The following is a 15155-nucleotide window of genomic DNA, read 5'->3' as shown; positions in this document are numbered from 1 at the left end:
ATAAGTATTCGGTGTTGTTGATTCTAAATTGAGGAAAGTAATGGCGATGATGATTGAACAAAGGCTTGTTTCTCAAAACATTCGCAGATGCCGCCTAAGAGCTTTCGCCCTGCCAGGCTTGAGAGCTAATGCTGCTAATTCCTTCCTTGGATGTCTGAGCCATTGATTTCCCCAGTTTTTAACTTTTTTTGGGTGCCTCTATCTTTCTGCTCATTATAGGACAATTCACCAATTGCTGCAGATAAGAACTAAATACAATGTCTTAGGCCATCATTGACAGAATGAGATATGTGCACAGAGCTGTGTTAGTATATTTTGAATAGTAGAACCATGATTTTCCCACCCGTCTGTGCATCTCTCTTTCTCTTAAACATGTTGTAGGACATTTTTCATCCTCTTAGGAGCATCGAGTGCTGAAAGCTTCTTGAAAAATTCAAGACTTTGCTAGCCAGTCTTTTTCGCAAAACCATCCACACTATCAGAGTTTTAAGCTCTCATTTCTCTGCCACAAAGCAAGAGAGGTCTGGAGAAGCCTGTGAAATTGATCGTCCGGGCGAGCTGGCGAAGCAGCGCTGATTTTGGAGGATTGTTATCATCTTGCTTGTGATTTTTCTATTTTTAGGTTTCAACAATGTAACAGAGTAACGAATAAGGTAGATGAATCAGCTAGGTTAAAGAGTATTTGGAATTGTTATCATCTTGCTTGTGATTCTTCTATCTTTAGGTTTCAACAATTTAACAGAGAAACGAATAAGGTAGCTGATGAATCAGCTAGGTTAAAGATTATTTGGAATTGTTAAATGAAATTGTAACCTTTCTCAGTGATGTATTTATTTTAGAGAGAAGTTCATATTTGAATCCTAAACTTTTGCCCTAGTCTGATTTACAACCCCAAACTTCAATACTGTTTAAATTACAACCCCCAACTCTCAAAACTGGCTAGGATTCAATCCTCCCCTCTTTGTTGACCGGTTTTGACCTGGTTGACCAGTTTTGACTAGTCAACAGGTCCAGTCAGCATGGCATGTCAGAAAAAATGCAAAATTTCCAGGAAAAAAATCTGTAAAATTGAAGAAAATCCAGGAAAATAAATAAGAAATCAAATTTCCGAAAAACAGGGAAGATAAAAAAATGAATTTCCAAAAGAACAATAATTTCCAGAAAAGACCCAAAAACAAAATTTCCAGAAAGTAATTTCCAGAAAATTCCTGAAAAACTAATTTCCAGAAAAAATATTTTTTTTAATTTTCCCTAGCTTTTTTCGCAAACAATTTTTTTGGAATTTTGATTTTTAAATATTTTTTCCTGATCTTACAGATTTTTATTTACTTTTTCTTGAAATTTTGAAAAAAAATCTAACGCGGCATGCTGATTGGACCCGTTGACTAGTCAAAACTGGTCATCCCAGGTCAATCCTGATCGGTTTTGAGACGGGGTTGTAATTTAGACTTGGGGGTCAATCCTGATCGGTTTTGAGACTTGGTGTTCTAAATTAGATTAGGGCAAAAGTTGTTGCATAGTTGAGCCACGCAGGAAAAATAAATGATGCATCTGACGAACAGAACTTTTTACTGAACCGGCTGAGTTTTTTGCTGCAACTGTCGGCAGTCTTTGCTACGATTGGCATTGACGATTGCGAGAACCATTGATGACGAACCGAGACCCGTGCCGGTGGCGGCGGCCTTTTGCTGCAACCGGTGTTGTTTTTTGCTACTATCATGTTGACTATTGCTGCAACCGTTCACGAGGACACCGACGGTGGCGATGGGATTTTTGCTGCAACTGGTGTCATGTTTTGCCACTACCGGTGTTGACATTAGCTACAACGGTTCACAAGGACACCGACGGTGTCGACGGCCAATATTGCTGCAACTGGTGTCGTGCTTTGCAACTACTAGTGTTGACATTTGCTACAACGGTTCACAAGGACACCAACGGCATCGACGGGCATTTTTGTGAACCAACGGTGTCGACGGGCATTTTTGCTGCAACTGGTGTCGTGTTTTGCGACTACTGGTGTTGACATTACAACTGTTCACAAGGACACGGATGGCGTCGATTTTCTTTTTTGCTATCACGGGTGTCGTTTTTTGCTACTACAGGTGTTGACGTGTTACATCCGGCACGACATCGAGCTACAACCGGCGAGTCATTTTGCTGGGACCAGTGTAAATTTTTGCTACGACATGTGACGGCGGGCCATTTTTGCTACAACCGGCGACTCGTTCTGCCGGGACTGGCATGAGTTTTTGCTGCGACCTGTGATGGTGGTGCATTTTTGCTACAACCAGCGAGTTGTTTTGCTAGAACCCATGTTTTTTTATGCTACCGGCAATAATAAACCTTTTTTTGCTACAACCGGCAAATCGTTTGCTAGGGCAAGTGTGAATTTTTGCTACAACCTACGACGGTAAACTTATTTTGCTACAAATGACGAGTTGTTTTGCTTGGACTAGTGAGAACCTTTCCAATGTTGTTGGAACCGAAGATCATTTTTGCTGGGACCAGAGAGAATATTTTTTGTGACCGGCGACCGGTGAGATTTTTTTGCTGCATTTGGACGATGGTAAGCCATTTTTTTTGCCGGACAATCATTTTTGCTGGGGCCGATGACTTTTTTGCTGGGATCGGGGAGATGATTTGCTGGAACTGGTAAAACGGCAAGCTGTGACCGGCAAGACGGTTTGCTGGGACCAGCAAAGGCCATGCTTAAACGAGCTTTTTGCGTGAGGCAACGACGGCGAGTTGCGGCAGTGATGCATGGCGGCGACGACGAGTTGCGATGATGGGCGGGGCATTCACGGTAGCTGGGGCATTGCGAGTTGACGAGCAAAGCAACGAAGGAGTGCTCGTGAGGCGATGACAGCAAGTTTCCACGGCGATACAAGGCGACCATGACGAACTGTGACTGTGGACAGGGCAATCATGGAAGCTGAGCGTCGCGAGTCAACGAGCAAAGCTATGACGCATGGCAATGAAAGCCCGTTCCATGCGGGCGGCGGACGCAGGTTCTGTTTTTGCATGTGCTCAGCGGGTTCTGTTTTGCATGACTGCTAGATCCAACGTTTACGGATGCACGCATCCAAGGAACGGGGGTGGACCGGCCGAGCGACTCGGCCGGTCGACCGGTGCAGAGTAGCGCCCTTGTTGATTTGGTTTGGGCTTTAATTTTATAAATGGCCGGAAATTATTCTTTTATGGATTGAAAGTTGACATGCAGTGTTGTTATATTGTCAATAGGTCGTCTGTCAAGTTTTATCGCATTTGGAGTCCGTTTGACGCCCCAACAGTTAACTATAGCGGCAATATAGCCGGTCTATCGTTGGACGTTTTCGGTCTCCGGAAACGGTTGCCAAGTTGCTTTCCTCCTCTTCTCAGTCCAATCGCACACTTGACCTTATCCGTCTAACCCTCTCCGCACAGTGCATCGACCCCCTCGCGCGTCCGAAAACTTCCCTGAACTCGACCCGGACAGTCGTCACCGATGAGTCCGGATCATCCCCTAACATCTACAAAACATCACTGTTTTCTTATTTGGACTCCCTAGCCTCTTTTTCTCGACCGTCCGAATACCCCTAACAAAAAACCCACTTAATATATATATATATATATATATATATATATATATATATATATATATAGGGCAAACCCTAAAATCTAGGGACATTGTCCCATCCACCAAATCCCCTCACCCGCCGCCGCCAGTCCTCACCTCACTTTCTCGGGATCTTCCCCGATCCATCCGCAGCGCCACCCACCTCCCTCGTTTTCTTCACCGGACCAACCAGCACCCCTCTCGATCCACCTCGCCAGCAGCCTGCTGCTCGCGCGAGGGCCTCGCGCTACTGGAGCCCCTGCCTCCTCTCGTCCAGGAGGACAAGAGCCTTCCCGAGCTTCTCCTTACCTCGTCGGAGCACACCGCCGCTAGCAACCTCGACCATCAGGCCATCCCCTGCTCCCTTCCTCGTTCTCTTCGCTGAAGCTCTCTCTGTCTCATCCGTCTCCCTCTCTCTCTAATGCGTCCACAGGAGGAGCATCACCCTCGCCGGAGCAAGCGTGTCCCCAAATTCGGTCCTCTTTGACGCCTCCTTGCAGGATCCAGTCGTCTCCGTCTCGTTGAACCTCGCGCCCGCCGCGTCTGTCATCTGCAGGAGCCAGGGTCGCCATCTCCTTCAGTTCGCCATGGACGCCTAGCTCGAGCTCCTCGTCCCTGGCCTCCTCACCATGGCCGCTGCCCTTCTGCTGAACCTCGCGCCTGCCACATCCGCTTCATCGCCTCTGCATCGAGCGCCGCTCGACCCCGTGTTGACCCGTCGCCCCGCCAAGTCCATGGAGCCGCTTTGCTTGCTGCTTCTGCTGCTTCTTGCATCGCAGTCGTGCCAAGGTCTTGCATCCCCGTCTCCAGATCACGGCGCCGCCCCACCGGAGACCGCCAGCACCATCGCCACCCTGCTTCCCCTGCATCCCCTGCTTCAGGTCGAGCAGCGTGCCACAGCGCTCGACCGCGCGTTGACTGCGCCCGTCTCGCATGTGGGTCGCCTGCTGGCCTCCAGATCAGGCCCAGCCAGCGCCCCGCCGGCCTGCCTCTTCCACCGACTGGGCCTTGGCCCATGGTGAGCAGCACCCGAGCTCCCCTGCACTATTGGGCTGACCAGTTTTGGCCCGTTTCATATTTTTTCCTCCAGAACGATTTTCCTTTTATCCCTGAGATTGCAGTTTTACAAAAAAGTCCTCCTAGTTCATGCATAACATAACTCACAAATGGTGCATCGGTTTAAAATGATTTATATATGAAAAATGCTTTGAATTGTGCCTAGTTTCATAATATCCAACTTTCATCCATGTCTAAAATGTTTAAACTGCTGTTTGCATTAATTTGCTCCTATGCCATGCTAAAATGATTTAATTCATAACTAATTAACCGTAGCTCGGATTTAAATAAACTTTATATGTAAATGGGGTAGATAGATGCTTAGTTTAACATGGTGAATTTACTTTGCATGGTTAACAACTCTAAAATATGGTTTAGGGCAGAACAATACCAAATCCATAAATATGCACATGAGGATTTTTCGGAATTGTTGTTTGTTATTTTCGGCTTCATTTAAACTTGCCTAGATAGGTAGTTTTCATCTGCTTGACCTTTTGCCATGCTAGCCAACATTTAATATTGTTGAGTACCTAAACGGGAGAGAACTAAATAACTGTTGTGGTGTTTCATCAATATGCAACCCGTTGCATATTGAGCTCCACTTAATTTATAGTATTGTCTGTTGCACTTTGCCATGCCATGCATATTTAAACCGGACATGCATCATACTTGGTTGTGCATCATGTCATGCTTATGTGATGGTTGTTTACTATGTTGTTTGCTTCTTTCCGGGTTGCTTCTCGCGTTAGCTTTGGTTCGTTCCGGAGTTGTGAGGATCCGTTCGACTACGTCTGTTTGTCTTCTTCATGGACTCATTCTTCTTCCTTGCGGTATCTCAGGCAAGATGACCATACCCTCGAAATCACTCCTATCTCTGCTTGCTAGTTGTTCGCTCTATGGCTATGTCGCGCTACCTACCACTTGCTATATCATGCCTCCCATATTGCCATGTCAAGCCTCTAACCCACCTTTCCTAGCAAACCGTTGTTTGGCTATGTTACCGCTTTCGCTCAGCCCCTCTTATAGCGTTGCTAGTTGCAGGTGAAGCTGAAGTTTGTTCCATGTTTGGAACATGGATATGTTGGGATATCACAATATCTCTTATTTTAATTAATGCATCTATATACTTGGTAAAGGGTGGAAGGCTCGGCCTTATGCCTGGTGTTTTGTTCCACTCTTGCCGCCCCAGTTTTCGTCATACCGGTGTTATGTTCCTTGATTTTGCGTTCCTTACACGGTTGGGTGTTATGGGGACCCCTTGACAATTCGCTTTGAATAAAACTCCTCCAGCAAGGACCAACCTTGGTTTTACCATTTGCCTCACCACCACCTACCCTTCCCTCGGGTTGGCCAACCCGAGGGTCATCGTTATTTTAAGGGAAAACTTTGTTTTTGCCACTCTAGTTTTTGCCAACTTTGCTTAAGCCACTCTAGAATTTGACATTTCACTTTTGCCACTCTTAGATTTTGACAATATATCACTTTTGCCATTCCGTGGCAAAAGCAAAATTTTTAGAGTGGCAATTGTGATACATGTCAAAAGCTAAGAGTGGCAAAAGTGAAATGAAAAATTATCGTTTTTGCCACGGAATGGCATTTGTGATGTATTGTCAAAAGCTAAGAGTGGCAAAAGTGAGATGTCAAATTCTAGAGTGGCATAAGCAAAGTTGGCAAAAACTAGAGTGGCAAAAACAAAGTTTTCTCTTATTTTAAACCCCCCGGGCCAGTGCTTGTCTAAGTGTTGGTCCGAACCGAGTAGACTGCGGGGCCACCTCGGGGAAACTTGAGGTTTGGTTTTACTCGTAGGATGTCTCATCCGGTGTTGCCCTGAGAACGAGATATGTGCAGCTCCTATCGGGATTGTCGGCACATCGGGCGGTCTTGCTGGTCTTGTTTTACCATTGTCAAAATGTCTTGTAACCGGGATTCCGAGACTGATCGGGTCTTCTCGGGAGAAGGAATATCCTTCGTTGACCGTGAGAGCTTGTGATGGGCTAAGTTGGGACACCCCTGCAGGGTTTGAACTTTCGTAAGCCGTGCCCATGGTTATGGGCAGATGGGAATTTGTTAATGTCTGGTTGTAGAGAACTTGACACTTAGCTTAATTAAAATAAATCAACCGCATGTGTAGCCGTGATGGTCTTTTTCCTGCGGAGTCCGGGAAGTGAACACGGTTCTTGTGTTATGCTTGAACGTAAGTAGTTTCAGGATCACTTCTTGATCCCTTCTAGTTCACGACCGCTGCGTTGCTTCTCTTCTCGCTCTTATTTGCGTATGTTAGCCACCATATATGCTTAGTGCTTGCTGCAGCTCCACCTCACTACCCTTTCCTACCCATAAGCTTAAATAGTCTTGATCTCGCGGTTGTGAGATTGCTGAGTCCTCGTGACTCACAGATACTTCCAAACAGTTGCAGGTGCCGATGATACCAGTGCAGATGACGCAGCTGAGCTCAAGTGGGAGCTCGATGAAGATCGTGTTTGTTGTGTTGTTCTGTTTCTTGTTGATCAATAGTGGAGCCCAGTTGGGACGATCAGGGATCTAGCATTTGGGGTTGTCTTCTTTTATTTTGGTTCCGTAGTCGGACCTTGATTGTATTTTGGATGATGTATGATTTACTTATGTATTGTGTGAAGTGGCGATTGTAAGCCAACTCTTTATCCCTTTCTATTCAGTACATGGGATTGTGTGAACATTACCCCTCTTGCGACAAACCTACCATGCGGCTATGCCTCTAAGTCGTGCCCCGACACGTGGGAGATATTGCCGCATTGTGGGTGTTACATGGACCTATTGTTAGTCTTTTGCAAAATTAATTTTATTTCTCTATTACTAAGTTCAACTTGACCACTAGACTGAGGATGATAAGGTGATGCAATTCTATGGTTAATATCATACTTGGCAAGCATTTTACGGAAAGCACCATGAATAAAATGTGAACCACCATCAGTCATTAAATATCTAGGGACTCCAAACCTTGGGAAAATAACTTCCTTAAGCATTTTAATAGAGGTGTTGTGCTCAGCACTACTGGTTGGAATAACTTCTACCCATTTAGTAATATAATCAACAACAACCAAAATATGTGTATACCTAGAGGAAGGAAAAGGTCCCATGTAATCAAATCCCCAAACATCAAATAGTTCAACAGCAAGTGAATAGGTCATAGGCATTTCTTGACGCTTACTCATATTACCTATTCTTTGACATTCATCAAAAGATAAGACAAACTTATGGGCATCCTTGAAGAGATCAGGCCAATAAAATCCAGATTGCAATACCTTGTGAGCAATTCTATCTCCAACATGATGCCCTCCATAAGCTTTGGAGTGACATTTTCGTAGGATTTGTCCCTGTTCATGCTCAGGTACACAACGTCTAATAATACCATCTACTCCTTTATAAAGATGTGGGTCATCCCAAAAGTAATGTCTTAAATCATAGAAGAATTTTTTCTTTTGTTGTTATGTAAAGCTAGGTGGTAAATATTTAGCAACAATGTAATTAACATAGTCAGCATACCAAGGAGTATCATGAGCAACATTTATTGCAGCTAACTGCTCATAAGGAAAACTATCATCAATAGGTAGTGGGTCATCAGGAAAATTTTCAAGCCTAGATAAATTATCAGCTACTGGGTTCTCAGCTCCTTTTCTATCAATGATATGTGAATCAAATTCTTGTAACAAGAGAACCATTTGAATAAGTCTAGGTTTAGCATCTTTCTTTTCCAAAATATATTTAATAATAGCATGGTCTGTGTGAATAGTTACTTTGGAATCAACAATATAAGGTCTAAATTTGTCACAAGCAAACACCACTGCTAAGAATTCCTTTTCAGTAGTAGCATAATTTCTTTGAGCACTATCTAGAGTTTTACTAGCATAATGAATAACATTCAGTTTCTTATCAACTCTTTGTCCTAGAACAGCACCAACAACATAATCACTAGCATCACACATAATTTCAAATGGCAAGTTCCAATTAGGTGGTTGAACAATTGGTGCAGAAATTAAGGCTTTCTTGAGTGTTTGAAAGGCTTCTAAACAATCATCATCAAAAACAAAAGGGATATGCTTTTGCAGAAGACTCATAAGAGCCTAGAAATTTTAGAGAAGTCTTTAATAAATCTCCTATAGAAACCAGCATGACCTTAGAAACTACGAATACCTTTTATATCTTTAGGACATGGCATTTTCTCAATTGCATCAACCTTAGCTTTGTCCACTTCAATACCTCTTTCAGAAATTTTATGACCCAAGACAATGCCTTCATTAACCATAAAGTGGCACTTCTCCCAATTCAAGACAAGATTTGTTTGTTCACATCTCTGCAAAACTCGATCAAGATTGCTTAAACAATCATCAAAAGACTTCCCATAAACAGAGAAGTCATCCATGAAAACCTCAATAATCTTTTCACAAAAGTCAAAGAATATAGCAGTCATACATCTTTGAAAGGTAGCAGGTGCATTACATAAACCGAAAGGCATACGTCTATAAGCATAAGTTCCAAAGGGACAAGTAAAAGTGGTCTTTTCTTGATCAGGTTGAGAAACAGGTATTTGTGAAAAACCAGAATATCCATCAAGGAAGCAGAACACTACAAAAAATACACTTCCGTGATGATACGTGTTTGTCACAGTAGGTCACTTTTTTTGTCATGCATGTACATCCATGAAAAATTTATGACAGAATCAAGATAGTCATACCTATGCTGTCGTAGAAGTGTTCCATGGCATTACCAAAATTATCATCACGGAAGTGTCCAATTCCATGACGATAAATCGTGCGTCACAGAAGTGCTTTCATTAAGGGTAACCGACATGTGGCATCCACCGTAACAGAACGCCATTAAGCTATCGGGTCGGGTTTTGGATCCGGTAACCCGTTAATAGCCCCGACCAATGGGGTTTTTCCACGTGTAAAATCATCATTGGCTAGAGGAAATGCGTGTCGGCTCATCGTCGGGACAGATGTCATCCACTCACTGGACAGAAGGCGCCTATGATACGTCGACAGGTGGCACGACCCAACAAGTTTAAATGGGCCGGCCCAACTAAAGGCCCACATGATTTTGCGAACCATAATGGGCTGGCCCAGCTAAAGGCCCACGAGATTTTGCAGACCATAATGGGCTGGCCCAACTAAAGACCCACAAGATTTTGCGGGCCATAATGGGCCGGCCCAGGTAAAGGCCCACAAGATTTTTGTGTGCCGTAATGGGCCGGCCCAGGTAAAGGCCCACAAGATTCTTGCGGATCATAATGGGCCGGCCCAGCTAAAGGCCCACGAGATTTTGCCGACATTAATGGGCCGGCCCAGCTGTAGGCCCACAAGATTTTGAGGACCCTAGTAGGCCGGCCCATTAACTGCCTGTCATGTTTTGGGACAAATGCCGGCCCATATTTGATCCGGTCCATTATTGGCCTGCCACGCTCCGGGCCTAATAGTGGCCCATATGAGATCCGGCCCGTTAAAGGCCTACCACGTTCTCGGCCAAATTATGGCCCAGATCAGGTCCGACCCTTTAAGAGGCTTTGGGCTCAATTATGGACCATATCGGATTTGGCCCATCAACTAGACACTATGCTTTTGGGCCCACTTGCTAAAGGCCCACTTAGTAATTCAGCCTGATATTAGTTTTGCCCTGTTAAGGGCCCGTTTAACATTTCGGCCCTATATTAATTTCAGCCTGTTAAAAACCCGTCATATAGTTGGGCCTAACTACGGCCCGGTTTGCATCCGGCTTGCTCGCAGCCGATATCTGATTGGGCCAAACAAGGACCGAGACAATTTTTTGGCCAGTTAAAAGCCCGTGATTTGATTCGCACAATCATGGGTCGGGGTTCATTTCGGGCTGCTGCCGGCCCGTGAGCTGTTCGACACGTTTCAGGCCCAACCTACATCGTGATGGCATGACGACCCGATTATGTACCGTAATTTTACGGTTTGGCCAGTTTACTGCGAAGACATGATATATATATATATACAGTAAAATAACTGCAGCATCGTGAATAAGAAAAAACCTAGACTATACAATAAAGAAATTACGGCATATTACATCCACTAGGCATCAAAGTTCGCCACTATGATAATAAAGCACAAGCAGACAGCAGATTACATACACTGGGCATCAAAGATCGCCACCAGTGCAAATAAACACGCCGACAAAATAATATACAAAACCGACAGCACTTCAATAGAGTTCAGGAAAGGTTAGCCCTGCTGGGGAGCTGCAGCGCAAGCAGCTGAGCAAGATGATGAGACTACGCTTGTTCAACACTTATATATTCCTCACTCTGAAAGATAAACAAGCAGACAGATGACAGGTTTTGCACATAAAAGTATCAGTGCTGACAATTCATCACATTTCTTACTGACGAATAAAGTGACACACTTTAAATTTGCATTAACACAATATGGTATTGTTCAGGTCAAGACATGGCAGGAAATGACATTGTGAAGGAGTTGGCAGCTTCACGACACCACTGGATTATAGATCAAGAACTCATAAGTATCAATGGTTAGTGTGTTGTCAATTTATACCATTTCAGATTGGCAAATAAAGAGACGATTTAAATAATAGTAGAATGATATGACATTGTTCATAGTTAAGACATTGCAGAATATGACATTGTGTTGTAGTGGGTAGGTTCACCACACCACTGGATTACGGATGAAGAACAGAAGCATACATGTAGTGCAAAAGAAGATCACTTGCTCTGTATAGTTTAATTTACATGGTATGAAGAAGGAACTTGGTTGTACAACTGAAAACTTAAATTGAGAAAGGACAAACTTTTGTTTATGAACAACATATAATAAACTTTAAACAAGCAATTTGATGCAAACACCAAAAATAAACAGCTGTTGCAGTCATGCCTAACCAAATATATACAACAAAGTTTGAAGGCTTGAGATGGACAAACTTACATTATTGGTGAAAACAGGCTCTATAAAGGCCTTGTCCATGCTGATGGGGGGGTGCGCAATTCAAGAAGTTTACCACATAATCTTCTTCAAAAGCATTGCCTTTATTCTACATTTTGTTAAGAGTAAATATAGATGTGATAATATACGAAAAAATGGAGAATATTTAAGATAAGATGAAGAGTGATGCTACATAACCAAGTAGCTATAAATGTAAGTGCTGCGATACAGGCAAAAGGTACATCCAAGAGCAATGCACAACTAAACTTCTTCAGTACCAACCTTATGGTAAGAGTAAATATAGATCTAATGTGTAGAAAATGGAGGGCAAAGGAAAATAAGCTGCAGAGTGATGGTACATGAACAACTACCTGTCATTATAAGTACACTGATAAAGGACATCATGTACTTACAAGAACAATGCAGAGCTAAAACAAACATTGGCATTGGATATATTCTACACTAATGTAACCATTCATACAGATCAAATAATTTGGAGCGAACAATTGATAAGCAAGCTATCATGCATACTGCTGTCACATAATGAACCATGTATGTATGAAAGTACAGTGATACAGGACAACAGGTACTAACAAGAGCAAAGCAGCGGGCAACATATTTGCGATATCCTGTCGTTCTTGTCAAACTGGAATTCTTCTTCGAGCAGATTTCCTACAAAAAGATCCGTAAGGCACATGCGGAAAAGTAGAAGTTCAAATTGTCATGTGATTTCATAGACAGTACCTCATCCTAGGAACGAGACCAGTGCATAACAAGGTTTTTCCATTCAATGTCTTCTAAATTTAGCACAGGAGACTTCACCGGAAATTCATTTATAGACTTGCCATCAAAGTGTGATTTCCTCAGGTAACACCGATACTGCTGCAATGCTTCCTTGAGAAGCACAAGCAAGCTTTGCTCGTCATGACTATCCAGATTGAACCTCGCCTAGTTACAACAATGTAATGTAAATCATTGATGTGTTTAATCAGCAGAAAACAGGAAAATAATAACCATGAATAATAGCACTTACATGTAAGTTGGACAGGAAGATGTGAAAATGGTGTTTGTCTTCACAATAATCTTCCCATGATGGGAATATATGCACGTAGTCCCTAACAACATTGAAAGCATTGTCTTTTAAACTGGGAATAAATGGAATGAGGTTCCAATCTGCAGGAATTGGCCGTCTCTGCAGTTGGGATAGGTCTTCGGCCGGTGGACTTGCTGTACTTTTTGCTGGAGTGGGATTTTCTGTGGTACAACTGGTGCTATGGCAAATGAAATCGGTATACCTTTTGCTAGAGTGCAGGTCATGTGTGGTGGGGCTAGTGGTGTGGCCAGTGAAGTATGGGTACAGTCTGCTGGAGTCGGTCCTACGTTTTGTGTCACTGGTTGTACAGCCAATATAAGTGGGGTGCTATCTGATTTCTCCGGCACCACCATGTTTTTCAAGGACTTTGCTGGTGCTCCTTCAGGTTCGGCAATCACCCTCTTCCTTTTTGATGTCTGATGTACAAGAACATCATTTGAGTGAAAAAACATGGTATGATGACAGATGGAATATGTATTGATAATGGATGGGCATGGCATCTCGACATATATGATGAGTAAACTAAGCAGATGGCGGTGCAACAAAGTAGAAGAAATACAAGACAACATATGCAAGATACGCGCAATCAATAAAACCTTGCCAAATTAGAACAGGCACCTTGATGGGTGAATAGGACAGGCCATCTGCCTTTGACTCCTCGAGGTTAGAATAGTCATTAGGATGATATTCTGAACAAGAATCAACATGTGGGGAGCATACGAGTTTCATTGCTTCCAGAATGGCACTCAATGCCTTGCTGCCAATTTTGTAAGTCATTGCAGTGTTCCACAATATTCTTCTGATGCGCGGATTCTGATATTCACTTCAATTGCGTATAATATCTGAGAACCATGAAAACATAAATAGTTGTGAGATTATCTTTGTAATGCAGATGATATTCTAATATAGGGGCGCCCCTGTAAACACTTGTGTACTATCACTGGATTCTGATGAGAGAGCTCATGTGTGCTGTAATATGGTGCGTGCATTTATATAATATGGCACAAGTACACAAAAAATAGGCTCCAGAAGTAAGGATAGCTGGCAGATGATAGGTTCATAATATACTGTATAGAGAGTTTATTGCCAAACCATGATAACAAGAGCACACAGCAACTAGGCAGATCATAGTGTACATAACAGGGGTACACCATAACCAGGATATATAAATCGGGAAAGTGGAACTGGCTGGAAATTACGGTGTTGTATTACCGCTAGTAATTGAAAGCCTATCGATCATGTACAGGCCAGCTCTATCTGCTGTTGACTGCAGATGTCCCTGCTCCCCTTCCTGACAAGGAACATACTGTGCTTCCCATACAGAACACCACACGGGCCGCCGGCCGAACCATCGGCCCCACTGCCTTTGTTCCTCCGCCACCCCCATGTCACGACCGGTTTTCCGGACATAAATTTCCAGAAAATGGCCGTTGTGCTCACCAGCCCCAGGATTACTGTTAGCTGATGAGGCACCAACTTGTTACAGAAATTCCAAGCAAAAGTACAAAATGTGTAGTACAAGACCATTGTGGCCTATGAGCACATCAAATGGTTTTCTTGTGGTCGATGGCGGAAGCGGTTTGTGAATCATCAGTGTATGGGACTCCATTTCCCACGGGAACAGCTGACCAGGTTAACTCCTATCTTCGCGAGACTGCTATCACCGTTGCTTAGGTTCCGGGGCTGTCACCGCAACGCTCCTCTCCATGCAGAAATCTGGCCAAGACAATAGCCAGGGACAAGCCAGTGAGTACTTTGAATGTACTCGCAAACATTTTGAACACTGGGATAATATAATTGATAATCATGCACTGAAATATTCTATGATCACATCGTCAGTCACAAATAAAATATCTTTTATGCATGCAAGCAGGTTATTTATATGCAACATGAATAAGCAATAATAGAGTGGAAATAAAATGCCGCAGTCGGGCGTCTAAGCGACACCACATAAAGGGCTTTTAAAAGAAATGCCACAGTCGGGCGTCTGAGCGACACCACATAAAGGGCTTTAAAAGAAATGCCACAGTCGGGCGTCTGAGCGACACCACATAAAGGGCTTTAAAAGAAATGCCACAGTCGGGCGTCTGAGCGACACCACATAAAGGGCTTTTAAAAGGAATGCCACAGTCGGGCGTCTGAGCGACACCACATAAAGGGCTTTTAAAAGAAATGCCATAGTCGGGCGTCTGAGCGACACCACATAAAGGGCTTTAAAATAAATAACAAGCATTGCCACAGTCGGGCGTCTCAGCGACACCACATAAAGGGCTTTAAAATAAATAACAAGCATTGCCACAGTCGGGCGTCTCAGCGACACCACATAAAGGGCTTACAAAATAAATAATCACAATGATTATCCAGGAGGTAGAACCGTCCCAGGGATACTCAATAATATAATTAATGCAACGGGTTAGTCCATCACAAAATAATAATCATGGTCCTCACAAGTAACCAGTCGGTATCCAAGTTTGGTTTA

General features: G+C 43.4%; 1 non-coding gene across 1 annotated transcript; it reads left to right on the top strand.

The window, feature by feature from the left end:
- Positions 1-41: 41 nt before the first annotated feature.
- On the top strand, positions 42-162 carry LOC125555208 (small nucleolar RNA SNORD14). Its single transcript, XR_007304641.1, has one exon. It is a non-coding gene; the product is annotated as a small nucleolar RNA SNORD14 (small nucleolar RNA).
- Positions 163-15155: the final 14993 nt, after the last annotated feature.

The sequence above is a fragment of the Triticum urartu genome, chromosome 4A (assembly GCF_056163025.1).
Source record: "Triticum urartu cultivar PI428250 chromosome 4A, HENAU_Tu73, whole genome shotgun sequence".
Classification (NCBI taxonomy): Eukaryota; Viridiplantae; Streptophyta; class Magnoliopsida; order Poales; family Poaceae; genus Triticum; species Triticum urartu.
Note: the sequence above shows the minus strand (reverse complement) of the source record. Positions and strands in the feature narration are given on the sequence as shown.